Below are 23,872 nucleotides of genomic sequence, written 5' to 3'. Positions count from 1 at the left end.
AGTTTTATGAGCTTATGCCTTTTTTAGGGTTCAGTGAAAATTCAGCTCAGCTGACTCAACACTTTATTAGGGGTTGAATAACCATATTATTGGGGGAGTTAAGGTATTTGAGCCAAAAACCCTCAAGGATGCGGTGCATCAAGCTATCCTTGTTGAGCAAAGTGTCAACCTTGGTCAAGGTGGTTTTGTAGGAGCGCTAGCGGCATCAGGATCTAAAGGCAACTTTAATTCAGGTGGTAACAAGAAGTTCTCTTTCTCTAAGGGGAAATAGTATCAGCAGTAGTCTCAATAGACACAGCAACAAAAGGGCTCAAATTCTCAAGCTAAAGGCGGTCTTTTGTGAGTAGGAATAGTCGTCAACAATCAAATGTACCACCTATGGGAAGAGGTTTCAGCAGAAATACAAAATGTTTTTCATGTGGTCAGATTGGACATTATGCACCTCAGTGTCCTCAATGAGCACCTCAGTTTTCAAGACCTAGGCCTACAGTTTCAGAGCTATAGTTGGTGATGCAAGTAGAGCTCATAAAGTTTTTGCAGCAGTTGAGCAGCATTAGGCAGATCACCAAGGAACAGTAGTTGAGACCACAGGTGCTATTCAAGGTATATCTCTTTCAGTATTGTTTAATTCAGGAGCTACAAATTCATTTATTTCACCATCTATAGTAATCTGGATGCGGTGAAGCAAGATCGTGGTTGGCAAGTGGAACTAGCCTCCGGCATTAAGGTTTCCATAGATTTGGTAGTTCATAAGTGTGGGCCTAGTTTAGGAAGCTTCGATATGACAGTGGATCTTCGAGTCATACCCTTTGGTTCCTATGATGTGGTTCTAGGCATGGACTGGCTTGGATCTCATAGAGCCAATATAGATTGTAGGAAGAAGGTTATTATGTGCCAAGATTACCAAGGGAATGATGTGAAGATAGTTGGGATACTGATGCCTATATCTCTGCAAATGATTTCTGCTATGCAAATGAAGCAAAGTTTCCATAAGGGATGTCAGATATTTGTTGTTATGGTAAATGATCTTGATGAGGAAGATCCTCTAAGGAAGACTTTGGATCACCCGATTTTGCAGGAGTACGTGGATGTTTTTCCATGTGAGATTCCAGGCATGCCTCCTAAGAGGGACATTGATTTTAGTATTGATCCAATTCCTGGAGCAGAGCCTATCTCTAAAGCTCCTTATCGTATGACTACACAGGAGTTGGGTGAGCTATGTCTTCAGCTAGAGAAACTTTTGGCCAAAGGGAGCATTCGACCTAGTGTATCACCATGGGGAGTTCTAGTGCTCTTTGTGAAAAAGAAAGATGGTTATTTGTGCCTTTGTATTGACTACAGACAGTTGAATAAGGTGACTATTAAGAATAGGTATCCTTTACCTAGGATTGATGACTTATTTGATCAGATCAAGGGAGCTACGGTATTCTCCAAGTTTGATCTTAAGTCAGGATACCACCAGCTTCACATTAAGGAAGCAGATATTCACAAGACTTCTTTTTGAATGCACTATGGGCATTATGAGTTCACAGTGGTACCTTTTGGATTCACTAATGCTCCATTAGTTTTCATGAGTTTGATGAATGGTGTTTTTCGATCATATCTTGACAAGTTTGTACTTGTGTTTCTTGATGACATATTGATATATTCTAAGACTCAGAAGGAGTATGAGGAACACTTGTAGTTGGTATTGCAGTGTTTGAGGGACAATCAGCTTTATGCCAATGTAGCTAAGTGTGAATTCTTCAAATCGAAGATTCAGTATTTAGGGCATGTTATTTTAGGTGATGGTATTTTAGTGGATCCTGCAAAGATTCAGGTGATAATAAAATGGCCTACACCGACTAATGTGTCAGAGATTCATAGTTTCATGAGTTTGGCTAGTTATTATCGTAGATTTTTCCAGAACTTCTCTAAGATAGCACATCCTATCACTTCTCTTCAAAGGAAAGGAAAGAAGTTCGTATGGACAGAGAAATGTGAGGAAGCTTTTCAGATGCTCAAGGAGCTTTTGACCAGTGCATCGATTCTAGCTATACCTAATCTAGAAGGTGATTTCATGGTATGTACATATGCTTCTCTTGAAGGGATTGGGGCAGTGTTGATGCAAAATGGACGAGTGATTGCGTATGAATCACGCAAGCTCAAGGATCATGAGTTAAATTATCCTACACATGATCTTGAGTTAGGTGCAGTAGTTCATGCTTTGACAAGGTGGAGACATTTCTTGTTGGGGCACAGATTTGAGCTACACAACGATCATCATAGTCTTCAGTACATTTTTACTCAGCCTAATTTGAATGCTCACCAAAGGCGATGGATGGAGTTTCTATGCAAGTATGATTTTGAGGTTAAGTACATTCAAGGTAAGGAGAATGTGGTGGCAGATGCTTTGAGTCACAGGAGACATGTGGTATCATCGATGACTCTTAGTGTGGACTTGAGGAGTCGGATTCTTTAGGCACTTCCCACGGATTCTTGGTATCAGGAAGTGTGCAGAGAGATTGATTCAGGAAGATCTTTGGAAGGTAAGTTTGCAGGCTATGTTCGAGAGTCAGATGGTCTTTTGAGACATTTGGGGAGGATTTATGTGTCATTTTTGGATGAGCTTTGCACCTTGATACTGGCAAAAGCCCATCGTACACCTTACTCAGCACATCCAGGTGTCAAGAAGATGCATGCTGATTTGAGACGTTTGTTCTTTTGGTCTAGGATGAAGCGAGATATTGCTGATTTTGTGGCTAGATGTCTTTAGTGTCAGAGAGTTAAGGCAGAACATCAGCACCTGGCTAGACTTTTGCAACCTAATCTCATTCCTTCTTAGAAGTGGGATATCATCTCCATGGATTTTATTGTAGGATCACCTATGATAGTTCGGCATCATGATGCTATCATGGTCACTGTTGATCGGTTGACTAAGGTGGCACATTTTTCACCGATTAGGTCTTCCTACACAGCAACTTCTGTAGCTAATATCTTCATGCGTGATATTGTGAGGTTACATGGTATTCCTAGAAAGATCATTTCTGACAGGGATCCTATATTCACATCTGCATTCTAGACATTGATGCAGCATGAGCTTGGAGCGTAGTTAAACTTCAGTTTGACATATCATCCAGAGACTGATGGTTAGACAGAGAGGGTGAACCAGGTTTTGGATGATATGTTACGAATGTATGTGATGGATAGGAAGACACATTGGGAGGACTATCTCTACCTAGTGGAGTTTACTTACAATAATGGTTATCATAGTTCTATTGGCATGGCACCTTTTCAGGCATTATATGGATGTCCTTGTCATACACCATTGAGTTGGGACAATCTTGAGGATAGCATCCTGTTGGGTCTTGAGATGCTTTGTGATATGAAGCAACAGGTAGTGCATATCCATGAGCATTTGACTATGGCATAGGATAGGCAGAAGAAGTATGCCGATGCTCATAGGACTGATAAGCAGTTTGTTGTGGGAGATAAGGTTTTCTTGAGAGTGCGATCGCAAAAGAGTCTGATCCGATATGGAAAGGGTTCTAAGCTAGCAGCTCATTTTGTGGGACCATTCAAGATTCTAGAGAGGATTGGCCTTATTGCTTACCATCTTGCTTTACTGCCCAACCTAGCTTGCATTCATGATGTTTTCCATATTTCAGTGCTTAGGCAGTATATTCCTAATATTGTCCATGTTCTTGATTGGAATGCATTGCATGTAGAGGATGGGTAGCTGGCTTTGGAGCCGGTTCATATTCTGGAGCAGCGGGGGTTGACCCTCAGGGGTCAAACCATCAAGCAGGTAAGGGTCCAATGTGACCCTACTAATGATTCTTCAGCTACTTGGGAGGATGCAGCTAGATTGAGGGAATTATATCCCTACTTGTTTGTAGGCTTCCAAGAGTAAGCCTAACCCAAGGGGGGGTGGATGTAGTGCCTACACCCGTTCACATCTTTTCTGAACATTGTTATTATTATTAGACTGTGAGAGACTAGTTTTATGTTGATGGATTATTGGTATTGTTTTGACACTATCAGACATTATGTTATGGATTTAGTGGTTATATGATGAGATCATTTAGATTTTACATTTCATGCATACATGATGATCATTATACTGTTTTCAGTTATTATTGATGATTAGATGGATGGTTATTATCTTATGTGTTTTATTATGGATACTTACCCCATACTTGCATGTGTATGGTGTGCGTATTTTTATATTGTATGGCGTTTCTGATGTGGTTAAGGAAGGGAGTTGTAGTGACTTGCTTAGTTGGGATCTACACGATGCACCACTTCCTGCCATGGTCTGTTTAGCTTAGCATTATATATTGTACGTACATGCATGGTTTTTCTACAGATTGTAGGTACCGGATATCGACTTCTTTGAATTGCTAGGATGAGCGTACCCTATTATACTATCCCAATGATAAGAGAAGCGAGATAAATTCTCAAGTCCAAATCCCAACCCTTTAAGCCAATTGTCCTAGTGAGGTAAGACAAGTATCTAGATATTTTACCCACTGAATGTGTCGGATGACATGATTCATGATTTTTAACCCTTTAGACTGATTTTGAGTGATTTTCTCTATGATGGGTTTTCATATTTTATCTTGGACGTCTATGGTGAATTGTCTATTAATTAAGTCTTAATAAATGGATTTAATTAATAAATTAATTATTTGAAAAAATTAATATAAAATATCATGTTATTTGATATTTTGATTATAATTAATTGAATGGAAACAATTGAGAAAAAAATGAATTAAATAAAAGAAAATTAGAAATTAAAATTAATAATGATAATAAAATAATAATAAAGTAATAAATAAATAAAATAATAAAAGTTACAAAAATTAAAATAAAAGTTATAAATATTTAAATAGAAATTATATAGAAAGTGGATTGGAGTTATAAGCTTGCATGGGAATTAACGCACTTTTCTATTTCTCATGTGTCAACAACACGGGGGTTAGTGCATCAATTAAGCACATGGTGTCTACAACCTTATGGCTCATCTTGAAGGTTGGAAAAGACCCATGCTTAGTTGGTGACACCTTCCAACTGTTTCTAGAAACATTCTAGAGGTTTCCTGAGAGCTCTTTATATTCAGGCATCCCTTGAAGCTTAGACATAGCATTTGGAGTGCAATTGGAGCATTGGAGGATTCGAGAATTCTGAAAAAGGGAGCTTGCTCTGCGGGTTTTTTGAGGAAGAGTGAATTAGCATCAAAATCTGGGTAGATTCTTGTGATTTTACTTATGCTATTTCTACATCTTGCATTCCCTGTCTTCTTCGTGTTTTCCATATTTCTTCTAAGAAATTTCATATTTTTATTGTATGCATTCTCAATATAGGCAATTGAATTTATGTGGAAATCTTTATATGCATCGATTTGAAAGAAAAATGGGGCTAAGGTTTAAATTCATAGCCAAACCCATTAGACTATTTATTGGATAAATTAAAGGGAGTTAACAGATTTAATTTGAGAAAAATAAGGAGTTAACTGATTCAATTTGAGTAGAAAAAAGAGTTAACTCATTTAATTCATTTTTGATCAATAGTGAACTGAAAATTTCCGTTTTTGAACTGAAGAGAGATTTTATTGAGATATTTAATTTAATAAAATGAGATATGCTCTCATAATTACTTTTTCTATTTAATAAAAAAATCTTTTATTAATTAGAGACAATTTTCTTATTTAATTAAATAACTTCATTTAATTAATTAGGAATGGCTTCTCATTTAATTAAATAAATTTGTTTAATTAATTAGAAGTAAGTACTCCATTTAATTAAATAATTTTGTTTAATTATTTCAAAATTCTTTTCGAAACTAGTCAACTCAAGTCAACCGTGGTTAAATCTAGTCAACATTTGGTCAAACTTGATCTTTGTGTATGTGAATATGAGAAAATGTGAGTATGAATTCCAGCAACAATTCCATACAAATTCTCATTCAACCTTTCAAAATGAAGAGATGAGGGTCTCTTAAATAGACTTTCCTGGAATTCATCAATGGTTGAGATCGATTTCAATCAACGGTCAGGATTAAAGGTGAAGTTGAGTCATAAAGGGAGATTTCAAAATTAAAAGGAGTTAACAGATTTAATTTGAGTAAAATAAGGAGTTAACTGATTCAATTTGAGTAGAAAAAGGAGTTAACTGATTCAATTTGAGTAGAAAAAGGAGTTAACTGATTTAACTCATTTTTGATCAATAGTGAACTGAAAATTTCTCTTTTTGAACTGAAAAGAGATTTTGTTGAGATATTTAATTTAATAAAATCAGATATGCTCTCATAATTACTTTTTCTATTTAATTAAATCATCTTTAATTAATTAGAGACACTTTTCTTATTTAATTAAATAACTTCATTTAATTAATTAGGAATGACTTCTCATTTAATTAAATAACTTTGTTTAATTAATTAGAAGTACGTACTCCATTTAATTAAATAATTTTGATTAATTATTTCAAAATTCTTTTCGAAACTAGTCAACTCAAGTCAACCGTAGTTAAATTTGGTCAACTTTTTGTCAAACTTGATCTTTGTGTATGTGAATATGAGCAAATGTGAGTATGAATTCCAACAACAATTCGATGCAAATTCTCATTCAACCTTTCAAAATGAAGAGATGAGGGTCTCTTAAATAGACTTTCTTGGAATTCATCAACGGTTGAAATCGATTTCAATCAACGGTCAGGATTAAAGGTGAAGTTCAGTCATAAAGGGAGATTTTCAAATTAGAAGAAATTAACAGATTTAATTTGAGTAAAATAATGAGTTAATTGATTCAACTTGAGTACAAAAAGGAGTTAACTGATTTATATCATTTTTTATCAATAGTGAATTGGAAATTTCCCTTTTTCAACTGAAGAGAGATTTTGTTGAGATATTTAATTTAATAAAATGAGATATGCTCTCGTAATTACTTTTTCTATTTAGTTAAATAATCTTTAATTAATTAGAGACAGTTTTCTTAATTAATTAAATAACTTCATTTAATTAATTAGGAATGGATTCTCATTTAATTAAATAACTTTTTTTAATTAATTAGAAGTAAGTACTCCATTTAATTAAATAATTTTGTTTAATTATTTCAAAATTCTTTTTTAAACTAGTCAACTCAAGTCAACCGTGGTTAAATCTGGTCAACTTTTGGTCATACTTGATCTTTGCATATGTGAATATGAGCAAATGTGAGTATCAATTCCAGCAACAATTCGATGCAAATTCTCATTCAACCTTTGAAAATGAGGAAATGAGTGTCTCTTAAATTAACTTTCTTGGAATTCATCAACGGTTGAGATTGATTTCAATCAACGGTCAGGATTAAAGGTGAAGTTCAGTCATAAAGGAAGATTTCTAAATTAAAAGGAGTTAATAAATTTAATTTGAGTAAAATAATGAGTTAACTGATTCAATTTGAGTAAAAAAAAGAGTTAACTGATTTAACTCATTTTTGATTAATAGTGAACTGAAAATTTCCCTTTTTGAACTGAAGAGAGATTTTGTTGAGATATTTAATTTAATAAAATGAGATATGCTCTCATAATTACTTTTTCTATTTAATTAAATAATCTTTAATTAATTAGAGACACTTTTCTTATTTAATTAAATAACTTCATTTAATTAATTAGGAATGGTTTCTCCTTTAATTAAATAACTTTGTTCAATTAATTAGAAGTAAGTACTCCATTCAATTAAATAATTTTGTATAATTATTTCAAAATTCTTTTCGAAACTAGTCAACTCAAGTCAACTGTGGTTAAATCTAGTCAACTTTTGGTCAAACTTGATCTTTGTGTATGTGAATATGAGGGAATGTGAGCATGAATTCCAACAACAATTCGATGCAAATTATCATTCAACTTTCCAAAATGAAGAGATGAGGGTCTCTTAAATAGACTTTCTTGGAATTCATCAACGGTTGAGATCGATATCAATCAACGGTCAGGATTAAAGCAGAAGTTCAGTCATAAAATGAGATTTCCAAATTAAAAAGAGTTAACAGATTTAATTTGAGTAAAATAATGAGTTAACTTATTCAATTTGAGTAGAAAAAGGAGTTAACTGATTTAACTCATTTTTATCAATAGTGAACTGAAAATTTCCCTTTTTGCACTTAAGAGAGATTTTGCTATCATATTTAATTTAATAAAATTAGATATGCTCTCGTAATTACTTTTTCTATTTAATTAAATAATCTTTAATTAATTAGAGACGCTTTTCTTATTTAATTAAATAACTTCATTTAATTAATTAGGAATGGCTTCTCATTTAATTAAATAACTTTGTTTAATTAATTATAAGGAAGTACTCCATTTAATTAAATACTTTTCATTTAATTATTTCAAAATTCTTTTCGAAACTAGTCAACTCAAGTCAATCATGGTTAAATATGGTAAACTTTTGGTCATACTTGATCTTTGCATATGTGAATATGAGCAAATGTGAGTATGAATTCTAGCAACAATTCGATGCAATTTCTCATTCAACCTAACAAAATAAATAGATGAGGGTCTCTTAAATAGACTTTCCTGGAATTCATCAATGGTTGAGATCGATTTCAATCAACGGTCAAGATTAAAGGTGAAGTTCAGTCATAAAGGGAGATTTCGAAATTAAATGGAGTTAACAGATTTAGTTTGAGTAAAATAAGGAGTTAACTGATTCAATTTGAGTAGAAAAAGTAGTGAATTGATTTAACTCATTTTTGATCAATAGTGAACTCGAAATTTCCCTTTTTGAACTAAAGAGAGATTTTGTTGAGATATTTACTTTAATAAAATGAGATATGCTGTCGCAGTTCCTTTTTCGATTTAATTAAATATTCTTTAATTAATTAGAGACACTTTTCTTATTTAATTAAATTACTTCATTTAATTAATTAGAAAAATTAAATAACTTTGTTTAATTAATTAGAAGTAAGTACTTCATTTAATTAAATAATTTCGTTTAATTATTTCAAAATTCTTTTCAAAACTAGTCTACTCAAGTCAACCGTGGTTAAATCTGGTCAACTTTTGGTCAAGCTTGATCTTTGTGTATGCCAATATGAGCAAATGTGAGTATGAATTCCAGCAACAATTCGATGCAAATTCTCATTCAACCTTTCAAAATGAAGAGATGAGGGTGTCTTAAATAGACTTTTCCGAAATTCATCAACGGTTGAGATCGATTTCAATCAACGATCAGGATTAAGGATGAAATTCAATCATAAAGAGAGATTTCCAAATTAAAGGGATTTATCTGATTTAATTTGAGTAAAATAAGGAGTTAACTTATTGAATTTAAGTACAAAAAAGAGTTAATTGATTTAACTCATTTTTTATCAATAGTGAACTGAAAATTTCCCTTTTGAACTAAAGAGAGATTTTGTTGAGATATTTAATTTAATAAAATGAGATATGCTCTAATAATTACTTTTTCTATTTAATTAAATAATCTTTAATTAATTAGAGACATTTTTCTTATTTAATTAAATAACTTCATTTAATTAATTAGGAATGGCTTCTCATTTAATTAAATAACTTTATTTAGTTAATTAGAAGTAAGTACTTGCCAATAGTGGCATGTTGTGATGGTTAAGTTGTTGATTTGTTATCTTGGCCATCAAGGTTCAAATCTCACGAGGATGAGGTCCCCCGTTTGTGGCCTCACTGGTTCATAGCTCCAGGTCAAAGCGTTTACCCCTTAAAAAAAAAAATTAGAAGTAAGTACTCCATTTAATTAAATAATTTCGTTTAATTATTTCAAAATTCTTTTCGAAACTAGTCAACTCAAATCAACTGTGGTTAAATCTGGTCAATTTTTGGTCAAACTTGATCTTTGCGTATGTGAATATGAGCAAATGTGAGTATGAATTTCAGCAACAATTCGATGCAAATTCTCTTTCAACCTTTCAAAATGAAGAGATGAGGGTCTCTTAAATAGACTTTCCTGAAATTCATCAACGGTTGAGATCAATTTCAATCAACGGTCACGATTAAAGGTGAAGTTTAGTCATAAAGGGAGATTTCCAAATTATAGGGAGTTAATAGATATAATTTGAGTAAAATAAGGAGTTAACTGATTCAATTTGATTAAAAAAAGGAGTTAACTGATTTAACTCATTTTTGATCAATAGTGAACTAGAAATTTCTCTTTTTGAACTGAAGAGAGATTTTGTTGAGATATTTAATTTAATAAAGTGAGATATGCTCTCATCTTTACTTTTTATATTTAATTAAATAATCTTTAATTAATTAGAGACACTTTTCTTATTTAATTAAATATCTTCATTTAATTAATTAAGAATGGCTTCTCATTTAATTAAATAACTTTGTTTAATTAATTAGAAGTAAGTACTCCATTTAACTAAATAATTTTGTTTAATTATTTCAAAATTCTTTTTGAAACTAGTCAACTCAAGTCAATCGTGGTTAAATCTGGTCAACTTTTGGTCAAACTTGATCTTTGCGATTGTGAATATGAGCAAATGTGAGTATGAATTCCAGCAACAATTCAATGCAAATTATCATTCAACTTTTCAAAATGAAGAGATGACGGTCTCTTAAATAGACTTTTCTTAAATTCATCAACGGTTGAGATTGATTTCAATTAACGGTCAGGATTAAAGGTGAAGTTCAGTCGTAAAGGGACATTTCTAAATTAAAAAGATATAACAGATTTAATTTGAGTAAAATAAGGAGTTAACTGATTCAATTTGAGTAAAAAAAGGAGTTAACTATTTTAACTCATTTTTGATCAATAGTGAACTAGAAATTTCCCTTTTTGAACTGAAGAGAGATTTTGCAGAGATATTTAATTTAATAAAATGAGATATGTTTTCATAATTACTTTTTCTATTTAATTAAATAATCTTTAATTAATTAGAGACACTTTTCTTATTTAATTAAATAACTTCATTTAATTAATTAGGAATGGCTTCTCATTTAATTAAATAACTTTGTTTAATTAATTAGAAGTAAGTACTACATTTAATTAAATAATTTTATTTAATTATTTCAAAATTCTCTTCAAAACTAGTCAACTCAAGTCAACCGTGGTTAAATCTCGTCAACTTTTGGTCAAACTTGATCTTTGCATATGTGAATATGAGCAAATGTGAGTATGAATTTCAACAACAATTTGATGCAAATTCTCATTCAACCTTTCAAAATGAAGAGATGAGGGTCTCTTAAATAGACTTTCCTAGAATTCATCAACGGTGGAGATCGATTTCAATCAACGGTCAGGAATAAAGGTGAGGTTCAGTCATAAAGGGAGATTTCCAAATTAAAGTGAGTTAACAGATTTAATTTGAGTAAAATAAGGAGTTAACTGATTCAATTTGAGTAGAAAAAAGAGTTAACTAATTTAACTCATTTTTGATCAATAGTGAACTGAAAATTTTCCTTTTTGAACTGAAGAGAAATTTTGTTGAGATATTTAATTTAATAAAATGAGATATACTCTCATAATTACTTTTTTCTATTTAATTAAATAATCTTTAATTAATTGGAGACACTTTTCTTACTTAATTAAATAACTTCATTTAATTAATTAGGAATGGCTTCTCATTTAATTAAATAACTTTATTTAATTAATTAGAAGTAAGTACTCCATTTAATTAAATAATTTCGTTTAACTCTTTTAAAATTCTTTTAAAAACTAGTCAACTCAAGTCAACCATGGTTAAATCTGATCTACTTTTCGTCAAACTTGATCTTTGCATATGTGAATATGAGCAAATGTGAGTATGAATTCCAGCAACAATTTGATGCAAATTCTCATTCAACATTTCAAAATGAAGAGATGAGGGTCTCTTAAATAGACTTTCTTGGAAATCATCAACGGTTGACATCGATTTCAATCAATGGTCAGGATTAAAGGTGAAGTTTAGTCATAAAGGGAGATTTCAAAATTAAAGGGAGTTAATAGATTTAATTTGAGTAAAATAAGATGTTAATAGATTCAATTTGAGTAGAAAAAGGAGTTAATTGATTTAACTCATTTTTTATCAATAGTTAACAGGAAATTTACCTTTTTGAACTGAAGAGAGATTTTGTTGAGATATTTAATTTAATAAAATGAGATATACTCTCACAATTACTTTTTCCATTTAATTAAATAATATTTAATTAATTAGAGACACTTTTCTTATTTAATTAAATAACTTCATTTAATTAATTAGGAATGGCTTCTTATTTAATTAAATAACTTTGTTTAATTAATTAGAAGTAAGTACTCCATTTAATTAAATAATTTCGTTTAATTATTTCAAAATACTTTTCGAAACTAGTCAACTCAAGTCAAAGGTTTCTTAAATAGACTTTTCTAGAATTCATCAACGGTTTAGATCGATTCCAATCAACGGTTAGTATTAAAGGTGAAGTTCAGTCATAAAATGAGATTTCCAAATTAAGAGGAGTTAATAGATTTAATTTGAGTAAAATAAAGAGTTAACTGATTCAATTTGAGTAGAAAAAGGAGTTAACTCATTTAACTCATTTTTGATCAATAGTGAACTGAAAATTTCCCTTTTTGAACTGAAGAGAGATTTTGTTCAGATATTTAATTTAATAAAAGGAGATATGCTCTCATAATTACTTTTTCTATTTAATTAAATAATCTTTAAATAATTAGAGACACTTTTCTTATTTAATTAAATACCTTCATTTACTTAATTAGGAATGGATTCTCATTTAATTAAATAACTTTGTTTAATTAATTAGAAGTAAGTACTCCATTTAATTAAATAATTTAGTTTAATTATTTCAAAATCTATTTCGAAACTAGTCAACTCAAGTCAACTGTGGTTATATTTGGTCAACTTTTGGTCAAACATGATCTTTGCGTATGTTAATATGAGCAAATGTGAGTATGAATTCTAGCAAAAATTCGACGTAAATTCTCCTTCAACCTTCCAGAATGAAGAGATGAGGGTCTCTTAAATAGACTTTCCTGGAATTCATCAACGGTTGAGATCGATTTTAATCAACGGTCAGGATTAAAGGTCAAGTTCCGTCATAAAGGGAGATTTCCAAATTATAGGAAGTTAACAGATTTAATTTGAGTAAAATAAGGAGTTAACTGATTCAATTTGAGTAGAAAAAGGAGTTAACTGATTTAACTTATTTTTGATCAATAGTGAACTGGAAATTTTCCTTCTTGAACTGAAGAGAAATTTTGTTGAGATATTTAATTTAATAAAATGAGATATGCTCTCATAATTACTTTTTCTATATAGTTAAATAAACCTATAATTAATCAGAGACACTTTTCTTATTTAATTAAATAACTCCATTTAATTAATTGGGAATGGCTTCTTATTTAATTAAATAACTTTGTTTAATTAATTAGAAGTAAGTAGTCTATTTAATTAAATAATTTTGTTTAATTATTTCAAAACTCTTTTCGAAACTAGTCAACTCAAGTCAACCATGGTTAAATTTGGTCAACTTTTGGTCAAACTTGATCTTTGCGTATGTGAATATGAGCAAATGTGAGTATGAATTCCAGAAATAATTCGATGCAAATTATAATTCAACCTTTCAAAATGAAGAGATGAGGGTCTGTTAAATAGACTTTCCTGGAATTCATCAACGGTTGAGATCGATTTCAATCAACGGTCAGGATTAAACGTGAAGTTCAATCATAAAGGGAGATTCCAAATTAAAGGGAGTTAACAGATTTAATTTGAGTAAAATAAGGAGTTAACTGATTCAATTTGAGAAGAAAAAGGAGTTAACTGATTTAACTCTTTTTTGATCAATAGTGAATTGAAAATTTCTCTTTTTGAACTGAAGAGAGATTTTGTTGAGATATTTAATTTAATAAAATGAGATATGCTCTCATAATTACTTTTTTAATTAAATTAAATAATCTTTAATTAATTAGAGACACTTCTTTTTTAATTAAATAACTTCAATTAATTAATTAGGAATGGCTTGTCATTTAATTAAATAACTTTGTTTAATTAATTAGAAGTAAGTACTCCATTTAATTAAATAATTTTATTTAATTATTTCAAAATTCTCTTCAAAACTAGTCAACTCAAGTCAATCGTGGTTAAATCTCGTCAACTTTTGGTCAAACTTGATCTTTGCATATGTGAATATGAGCAAATGTGAGTATGAATTTCAACAACAATTTGATTCAAATTTTCATTCAACCTTTCAAAATGAAGAGATGAGGGTCTCTTAAATAGACTTTCCTAGAATTCATCAACGGTGGAGATCGATTTTAATCAACGGTCAAGATTAAAGGTGAAGTTCAGTCATAAAGGGAGATTTTCAAATTAAAGGGAGTTAACAGATTTAATTTGAGTAAAATAACGAGTTAACTAATTCAATTTGAGTAGAAAAAGGAGTTAACTGATTTAACTCATTTTTTTATCAATAATGAACTGGAAATTTTTCTTTTTGAACTGAAGAGAGATTTTGTTGAGATATTTAATTTAATAAAATGAGATATGCTCTCATAATTAATTTTCCTATTTAGTTAAATAATTTTTAATTAATTAGAGACACTTTTCTTATTTAATTAAATAACTTCATTTAATTAATTAGGAATGGCTTCTCATTTAACTGAATAAATTTGTTTAATTAATTAGAAATAAGTACTCCATTTAATTAAATAATTTCATTTAATTATTTCAAAATTCTTTTCAAAATTGGTCAACACAAGTCAACCATGTTAAATTTGGTCAACGCTTGGTCAAACTTGATATTTGCATATGTGAATATGAGCTAATGTGAGTATGAATTCTAGCAACAATTCGATGCAAATTCTCATTCAACCTTTCAAAATGAAGAGATGAGAGTCTCTTAAATAGGCCTTCCTGAAATTCATCAACGGTTGACATCGATTTCAATCAATGGTCAAGATTAAAGGTGAAATTCAGTCATAAAGGGAGATTTCCAAATTAAAGGGAGTTAACAGATTTAATTTGTGTAAAATAAGGAGTTAACTGATTCAATTTGAGTATAAAAAATAGTTAACTGATTTAACTCATTTTTGATCAATAGTGAACTAGAAATTTCCCTTTTTGAACTGAAGAGAAATTTTGTTGAGAGAATTAATTTAATAAAATGAGATATGCTCTCGTAATTACTTTTTCTATTTAATTAAATAATCTTTAATTAATTAGAGACACTTTTCTTATTTAATTAAATAACTTCATTTAATTAATTAGGAATGGCTTCTCATTTAATTAAATAACTTTGTTTAATTAATTAGAAGTAAGTACTCCATTTAATTAAATAATTTCGTTTAATTGTCTCAAAATTCTTTTCGAAACTAGTCAACTCAAGTCAACCTTGGTTAAATCCGGTTAACTTTTGGTCAAACTTGATCTTTGTGTATGTGAATATGAGCAAATGTGAGTATGAATTCCAGCAACAATTCGATGCCAATTTTCATTCAACCTTTCAAAATGAAGAGATGAGAGTCTCTTAAATAGGCCTTCCTGGAATTCATCAACGGTTGACATCGATTTCAATCAACGATCAGGATTAAAGGTGAAATTCAGTCATAAAAGGAGATTTCCAAATTAAAGGGAGTTAACAGATTTAATTTGAGTAAAATAAAGAGTTAACTGATTCAATTTGAATAGAAAAAGGAGTTAATTGATTTAACTCATTTTTTATCAATTGTGAACTGAAAATTTCCCTTTTTGAACTGAAGAGAGATTTTGTTGAGATATTTAATTTAATAAAATGAGATATGCTCTCATAATTACTTTTTCTATTTAATTAAATAATCTTTAATTAATTAAAGACTCTTTTCTTATTTAATTAAATAACTTCATTTAATTAATTAGGAATGGCTTGTCATTTAATTAAATAACTTTGTTTAATTAATTAGAAGTAATTACTCCATTTAGTTAAATAATTTCATTTAATTATTTCAAATTTCTTTTCGAAACTAGTCAACTCAAGTCAACCGTGGTTAAATCTGGTCAGCTTTTGGTCAAACTCGATTTTTGCGTATTTGAATGTGAGAAAATGTGAGTGTGAATTCCAGCAACAATTCGATGCAAATTCTCATTCAACCTTTCAAAATGAATAGACGAGGGTCTCTTAAATAGACTTTCCTGAAATTCATCAACGGTTGAGATTGATTTCGATCAACGGTCAGGACTAAAGGTGAAGTTCAGTCATAAAGGGAGCTTTTCAAATTAAATGGAGTTAACAGATTTAATTTGAGTAAAATAAGGAGTTAACTGATTCAATTTGAGTAGAAAAAGGAGTTAACTGATTTAACTCATTTTTGATCAATAGTGAACTGGAAATTTCTCTTTTTGAACTGAAGATAGATTTTGTTGAGATATTTAAATTAATAAAATGAGATATGCTCTCATAATTACTTTTTCTATTTAATTAAATAATCTTTAATTAATTAGAGACACTTTTCTTATTTAATTAAATAACTTCATTTAATTAATTAGGAATGGCTTCTCATTTAATTAAATAACTCTGTTTAATTAATTAGAAGTAAGTACTCCATTTAATTAAATAATTTGGATTAATTATTTCAAATTTTTTTTCGAAACTAGTCAACTCAAGTCAACTGTGGTTAAATCTGGTCTACTTTTGGTCAAACTTGATCTTTGCGTATGTGAATATGAAGAAATGTGAGTATGAGATCTAGCAATAATTCGATGCAAATTCTCATTCAACCTTTCAAAATGAAGAGATGAGGGTCTCTTAAATAGACTTTCCTGGAATTCATCAACGATTGAGATCGATTTCAAATAGTGGTCAGGTTTAAAGGTGAAGTTCAGTCATAAAGGGAGATTTGCAAATTAAAGGGAGTTAACAGATTTAATTTGAGTAAAATAAAGAGTTAACTGATTCAATTTGAGTAGAAAAAGGAGTTAACTGCTTTAACTCATTTTTTATCAATAGTGAACTGGAAATTTTCTGTTTTGAACTGAAGAGAGATTTTGTTGAGATATTTAATTTAATAAAATGAGATATGCTCTCATAATTACTTTATCTATTTAATTAAATAATCTTTAATTATTTAGAGACACTTTTCTTATTTAATTAAATAACTTCATTTAATTAATTAGGAATGGCTTCTCATTTAATTAAATAACTTTCTTTAATTAATTAGAAGTAAGTACTGTAGACACACCTAAAAACCTTTAGAAAATAAAGTATTTTTATTTTTTGAAAAATCCTAATGACATCATCATTTATTAATTAATTAATTATTTAATTAATTAATTTATTTTTATACCATTAAATCCGTTTATCTTAATTAAAAATATTTAATTAAGGAATCCCTCCCAAAAATGTTTAAATCTTACTTAAACATTATTTCCTTATTTTTTAATTATTTAATTAATAAATTGACCAAAATACCCAAAATAAATAAATAAATTTATTTTTTTCCCAAAACTTGGGCAATTTGCTTAAGACCACTAACCTCTTCCAAAATCTTCTAATCTTTTTTTAATTTTGATTAAAGGCTAATCCCATCATTTTCTACCCCTAATCCCAACTGAAAATATTTAATTAAGATTAAATATTAATCCTCATGTTTATTAAAAAAGTTTTAATAAATATCTCTTCAACCCAAATCCTTGAAATAAATAAAACTTTATTTATTTTTGAAATATCTAATTTATCCTCATCCTAAGAAGTTCTAAACTCTTTTAGAAAGTCTTCATCCTCATCTTAGGAAGTTCTAGACTATTCTAGAAAGTCTTTATCCTCATCCAAAGTTTAGACTCTTCTAGAAGATGTCTTTAAACCTAATCCTAATCCCCTCCTAACCTTCTCACATTCTCTTAACATGGGTTAAGACTTACTAACCCAAGCCAAAGTTAACAAATATCTCCTCCTTCACCCACCCTCATTAAATGCCATCCACTTGCCTATCCCTAAGCTAATCCTAAACCATCCTAATCCATGCTCTAATCATTTGCACAATCCTAAGCAAGCTTAAAACCCTCTTAATCAAGCCCAAGTCGAAATTACTCTCATCTCCCTCAAAATATCTCAACCATAAAACTTTATGAAGCCCACTAGGCTATAAATGACTCTTTCAAGCCCTTTTATTGCTCTTACAAGCCATTATGAGGGTCTTTATGAAGATTTTATCCCTTGAGCCTCTTTTGTTGACTCATCCTTCTCCTTTCTTCTATCCTCTCACCCTGTGACATGTGTCACTCCCTGATTGGTTGTAAGGAAGCACAATCCATGTGCTCTCTTCTCATGCAATCTGAGCCCTCCATGAGCTTTTTCCCATCCTTGCATCTTAGCCCTCAATCCCTCAAGCCTCTTGCCTATAAATTGGATCCTTCCCCTTTTTAAAACAACACAATCCATGAATTAAAGTCATAATGCCATTTTACATCAAAACCATACACTCACACCCAAATTCCAACTCCATTTGAAGCCCTTTTTGAAGCATAAGCTTGAGCATACATCCTATCTATTTAGACAAAGCCACTCAACAAGAGAGCTTCTTATTGAGAGAGCCTATTAATAGTTCATATTCTCAATTGAGAGCTCATCTTAGTCTATCTTGAAGTTTATGAACTTTATTTAGTTTGTAGAAGCTTTATTTAAATTTGGTTTCTATTAGCATACTAACATTGCTCATATACATTTTGGCGCGCCAGGTAGGGCACCCCGCATGGGTCATCTTCATTAGCTTTTTTAGTCAAGTTTTGTATGTTATTTGCTAATTTTGGCAAATTTTGCTTGTTTTTGTTATTGGTAGGATTGTATAAATTGGTTTTATAGGTCCACATGAGCATGAAGAAGACAAAGGAACTCATTGTCTATCTCATAGTATTTGCAGATTTTTCAAGCTTATAGGTGGACAAAGCACTTGGAATTCTTCTTCTTCTTCTTTTCTATATTCTTCTTATTCCATCTACTTTTTCTTCTTCTTCTTGTGGGAGATCTTGGCTATTTTTTTTAAGGAAGCAAAATCATAAACATTTCTTTTTAGTACTTAAAATGAACCCCCAAATCATACTTAAATCCATTAAAAAATTAAAAATTTGCAAAAAAGAAAAAATCTTTTAACAAGTGAAACTAAACCAATCCAATCATTTTCATCCTTGCAACATCAAGGTTTTAGATGCATTCATGCAAAGTTAGGAACACTTCATTTTTGGAAATTTAAAAAGAACTTCAAGTTTCCATTTCAAAAGGTTCAAAATCAACACTAAGTGCACACTAAAATCTAAATCAAACTCAAAGCATCAATCAAGGATAAAATGAACCTCATTTGCAAATATTTTAAAGTTCTTTTTAAAAAATCTCATGAAAACTAAGAGTCCTAAATGGTTTCCAAAAATTGTCCTAAAAGCTTTATTATTTGTTTCAAACAAATGTCTTGTTGCAAAAACTTGAATGTTTCTTAAGTTTTTCATGCATCAAAACAATCTAGGAATATAATTTTTGGACTTAAAATATGCAAACTAGAATACAAAATCTTGAATGAAAACTAAAATCCAAAGAGTCATTTTCACTTTTGAGTCCAAAAAAATCTTGAATGATCTAAGGTTAAAACAAAGCACTTCAAAGTTCTTAAAATAACACACAAAATCTCAATCTTGAATGCTCAAAGGAAAAAATTTGAATGTTAATCACTTGTCTTTGAATGCATGTTGCTAAAATCACTCTTGAGTGCCATGGATTAAAATCAAGTTTGTTTTTTTTATGAATGCATGATTAAAACAAGAAATCCAATCTTGAATGCCATAGATCAAATAATCATCTTTTGGGGCATAAAAAGAATCCACATTTTTGAAATCTTCTAAGTTATAAAAATTAATAAAGACACTTTGAGTAAGTTTGTAGTTGGACTCACCCTCTTTAATCACCCATCAATTTAACCATTGGTTGCAATCTCAGCGCCATCTATGGGGATGGGTCTACTTGAAAAAGGTGTTAAATGTTCTGCAATCTAACTCACTCACTTGGTCTTTGAACCTTTGCTTTAACTTTATCAAAATTCTTAAATGACCAAAAATCTAGACTAAATCAATCACACTTCAAGTTTGGGCACTAAAATTAAACAATTATTGAAGTGGAGGGCCTCCGGGCATGCGCTTGAAATCGAATCTCACACATCTTTGTTTTGGGCTTAAAAACAAAATCACACCAACTCTTGAATGCCTTAAAGAAAATTAATCGATACTTGACGTGGAGGGCCTCTGGGTGTGCAGGTTACTTTGTGGTTGACCCTAACTCTTCTTCTTATATTCATTCTTCGCTCGATTTTGCTTTGTTGGCGCATTTCAAAGTTGGAATTGAACATTGTCTCTTAAACATAGGTGCTTGCAAAGTCTAGATCAGCACACATAAGAGTCAGTTGGTAAAAAGAACAAGCATGTTTTTTAGCCCAAGGTCATCCAAGTCTTCTCTCCCCTTGTCGTCTTTCGAGGCCATCTTGGGTGCATAAGATTAGGATCCAAAACCTTGTTTCTTTTTAGGAGGCTTGCTTGGGGATTTCATCACCCCTTGGACGACCTCAACTCCAGCATTCCAGCAGAGTATAAGAACTGGGAGGTGAATCGAAAGACACCTCTCTTGGGATCAAGATTTTGTCACTCAGGCTAAGCCTCAAGGAACTTTATACCCTTGAGAAGTGAAAGAGGAGAAGTGGGTTATCGCTCCTTTCGGCTGTGTGACATCTTTTTGGTTTCATCTACGGATTTGGGCCTCACGTACCTTAGTTATATCGAGGACTCCCTAGCTAAACCAACTGTCAGCCTTGTAGACAACCATCTCAGATGTTAATGTGTTTGAAATAACTGATTGAAACATTTGTAAAACATACACACTCCTTGGCGCAAGTATCACATTCTGGGAATCAAAACTTCTATCTGGTTGTTTCTATCTATTGCTTGGTCTTTTACTTATTGAATGCATATTTGTCAAACTTGGTCAATCTTAGCTTAGGTCACACTTAGCATAGTCACTGCCTATTCCAGAAGTTGAACAAGTTGAAGAAAAATAATCGAGGTCTCTCAAAGCCAAGCAGATTTAAGAATTGATGTCAGAGCAACCCAAACCCAAACAGAAGTTTCACAAAGTTAAACTCAAACCATCTCAGGCATACCAAGAACTTTCGGCCAAGAGAAAGGAACTAACACCAAGTCCTCAAATTGCCCAACTCCACAAAGCAGAAGATAAAGCTATCTACGAAGCACTTCAAGAGGCCTGGTTAGAGTGCACCATCAAATTTAGCCAACATCCAGGAGTTAATCCTGCTTATGCCTTACCAACTAGGCATGATTTCTATGATTAGACACCCTTGTTTCTCCACACCTTCTTGGATAAGCTTCACCTTAGAGTCATCTTTGTAGAAAAGTCAGCCATCTTAGGTTATCCCCTTAAGCATTATTAGCTCATCCATCTCATTTAGGACCAAACCATCTAGCCAACAATCCAAAATCTTCACATCCAAGCCTTCAAAAATTGTTGTCACCTTGTTAAAAGTTTGCCATTCCTAAAATCTTTCAAAACCACCAATCTCACCAAGGTTATCCCTTTGACAAAGCTTTGTCTAGGGTAATCTAGCTTTGCCACTTGTTATCCCTCATCACCTTGAGCTAAAGGTTGGGATCCACAAGTGGTCAATCTCGTGTTCTTTTTAAAGGATCATCAGTCTATCCTTAAGTTGACACAATCACCACCAAGCTTGCGCATAGGAAAGCAGACTTTTTGTGCTTTGGCAACATATCTTTGAAGTTAGAATCACCAAACCAATCCTCCTTAGGTTTTTTCATATAGCTTTGCCTCAACCTAGGAAATCATTTGCATAGAAAAGCCTTCCTCCCTTTTGCATCCACCAACATTTGTTGCATCTCATCCCTAGGAGCATTTTTCATGCCACCCGTCACTCGCTTAGCCAAGAAGAAAGAAAGAATGGAGTCCTATCATTTGGATCGAATAGCCTCACCCCCCTTGAGCACTCAGCCACCCTTCAGCCTAGAGAAAGCTATGCCATCATCTACTGACATTGAAGCTTTTATGAACCAACTAGGAATTGCAGTATTGGTAAACGCCATTATAGACAAGAACAAAGAGACAATCATGGCTAATTTTCGAAGGGAAAATGTAGGAACCTTTGACTTTGGAAGACCCCCTCCATTATCAGATCCATCTCACCCATTGTTTGGGCAGCTGCCACCACCCATAGGCTATTATGATCCAAATTATCCTTAATATATGCCAAAAGAAGAGCCTCCAACCAATCCATATGATCCAACAGACCCAAACATACCATCGTCAACCCAAGTTTAAATCTCCATGCCACAAGCCAACCCAACCACCACCACTCCATCCTTGGTTCATACCTCTCCGCTCCAAACCCGCTTTACCCAAAACACCTCACCATTCATGCCCTTCACTATTGTTGCTGCTGCTCCCCAACCAAGCCTTCCAAATCCACCCATCTCCCAAATCAGTGCTAGCATCTTTGGCCAACCTCAGCAATATACAATAGGGATGTCGGGGCCAAGTAATCAACCTTTCATCACCCCCAGCTTGTTCACCATAGCCCAAAGCACAATCCCATCATTTCCATTAGGTCTTGGGAGCTCAGTGCCATCAGCCACAAATCCACAAGCTACTATCCTCACTCCACAAAGCTATCAATTCCCACAAGCTACTACCAATGTTCTGCCCAGCTCTCAAGTGACCCAAGCTCCCACCACCACTCTACCAAGCTTCCAAATCCAGTCACCAAGCTATCAAACCCCATCAATTCCATTTCCTAGCTTTCAATTCCCACCACCTCCACCACCAACTAATCCATTACCTTCTATTACCAACTACTTTTCAATGCCACTTCTAGGAGGTAACCCACCAATCTAGCCAACCATCAATTATTTGCAGGTACCATCCCAAATGGGGGCGCAACCCACATACCTTTGTCAAACCCCACAAGCCCCCTGATCCTTTCCCCAAGCTTCACAACCATCTTATACCTTGCCTCCACAAAGCAATTCATTTATCCCATAGCTAGCTTGTGTTCCTCAATCCCAACCTCAAATCCCATATCAATAGCAAGCCTCGCAACACATGCAACACTATGCACCACCTCCCCCTCAGCAAACTATCATCCACCATGCAGCTGCCCAAACAATGTACAATTCCTATCAACAAATCTCTCACAGCCATCCATATCCAGTGGCCCCATCTAGTGCATACCTACCTCAAGGCACTCCTACATTGGGGGCACCCCAGCCATCACCCATTAATTCAGAATGGAAAGCCATGAAAATAGCTTTGAAGAACATCCAAGAGGGAAATGATCCAAAAAATTTCAAGTTTGAGAATGTGTGCCCTTACCCATTTGACAGAGCCATTACCATGACACCATTCCCCAAGCATTTTGAGACACCCAAATTTGACAAATTTAGAGGAAAATGAGACCCTGTCACACATATCAAAGAATTTTACATGCACTGCCAAGAAGTGGCATATGATGACATCTTCCTCTTGTGTCTCTTTCCCAAAAGCTTGGTCGGACCAGCTCTTGAATGGTTTTATAGAATCCCCTATGGCACAATTAAAATTTTTGCTAAATTATCTAAGGCATTTGTAGCCCAATATGCCCATCTTGTTGAAACAGAGCTATCAGTAGTTGATCTTGTCCACACCAAGAAAAAAGGTGGATAAAGCCTTCCCGAATATCTACAAAGATGGCAAACCCTTACCATCCCCATATCTTGCACCTTGTCAGAGCGCCATTTGGTGAAAATGTTTATTGATAATGCCCATCCTAGCTTGGCTCACCACATGACCATGAACTGTTTGTAGACCTACAAAGATATCAAAGAGAAAGGAATGATCCTTGAGCAAGGACTCATTAAAGATGGTGTGGTCAAGATTTACAAGAAAGCCAACCAAAATCA

Source organism: Cupressus sempervirens, chromosome 6 (assembly GCF_028749045.1).
Source record: "Cupressus sempervirens isolate cs-2001-9-10 chromosome 6, ASM2874904v1, whole genome shotgun sequence".
In the NCBI taxonomy this organism is placed as follows: domain Eukaryota; kingdom Viridiplantae; phylum Streptophyta; class Pinopsida; order Cupressales; family Cupressaceae; genus Cupressus; species Cupressus sempervirens.
The sequence above is the reverse complement of the archived record's forward strand: the minus strand, read 5'-3'. Positions refer to the sequence as shown.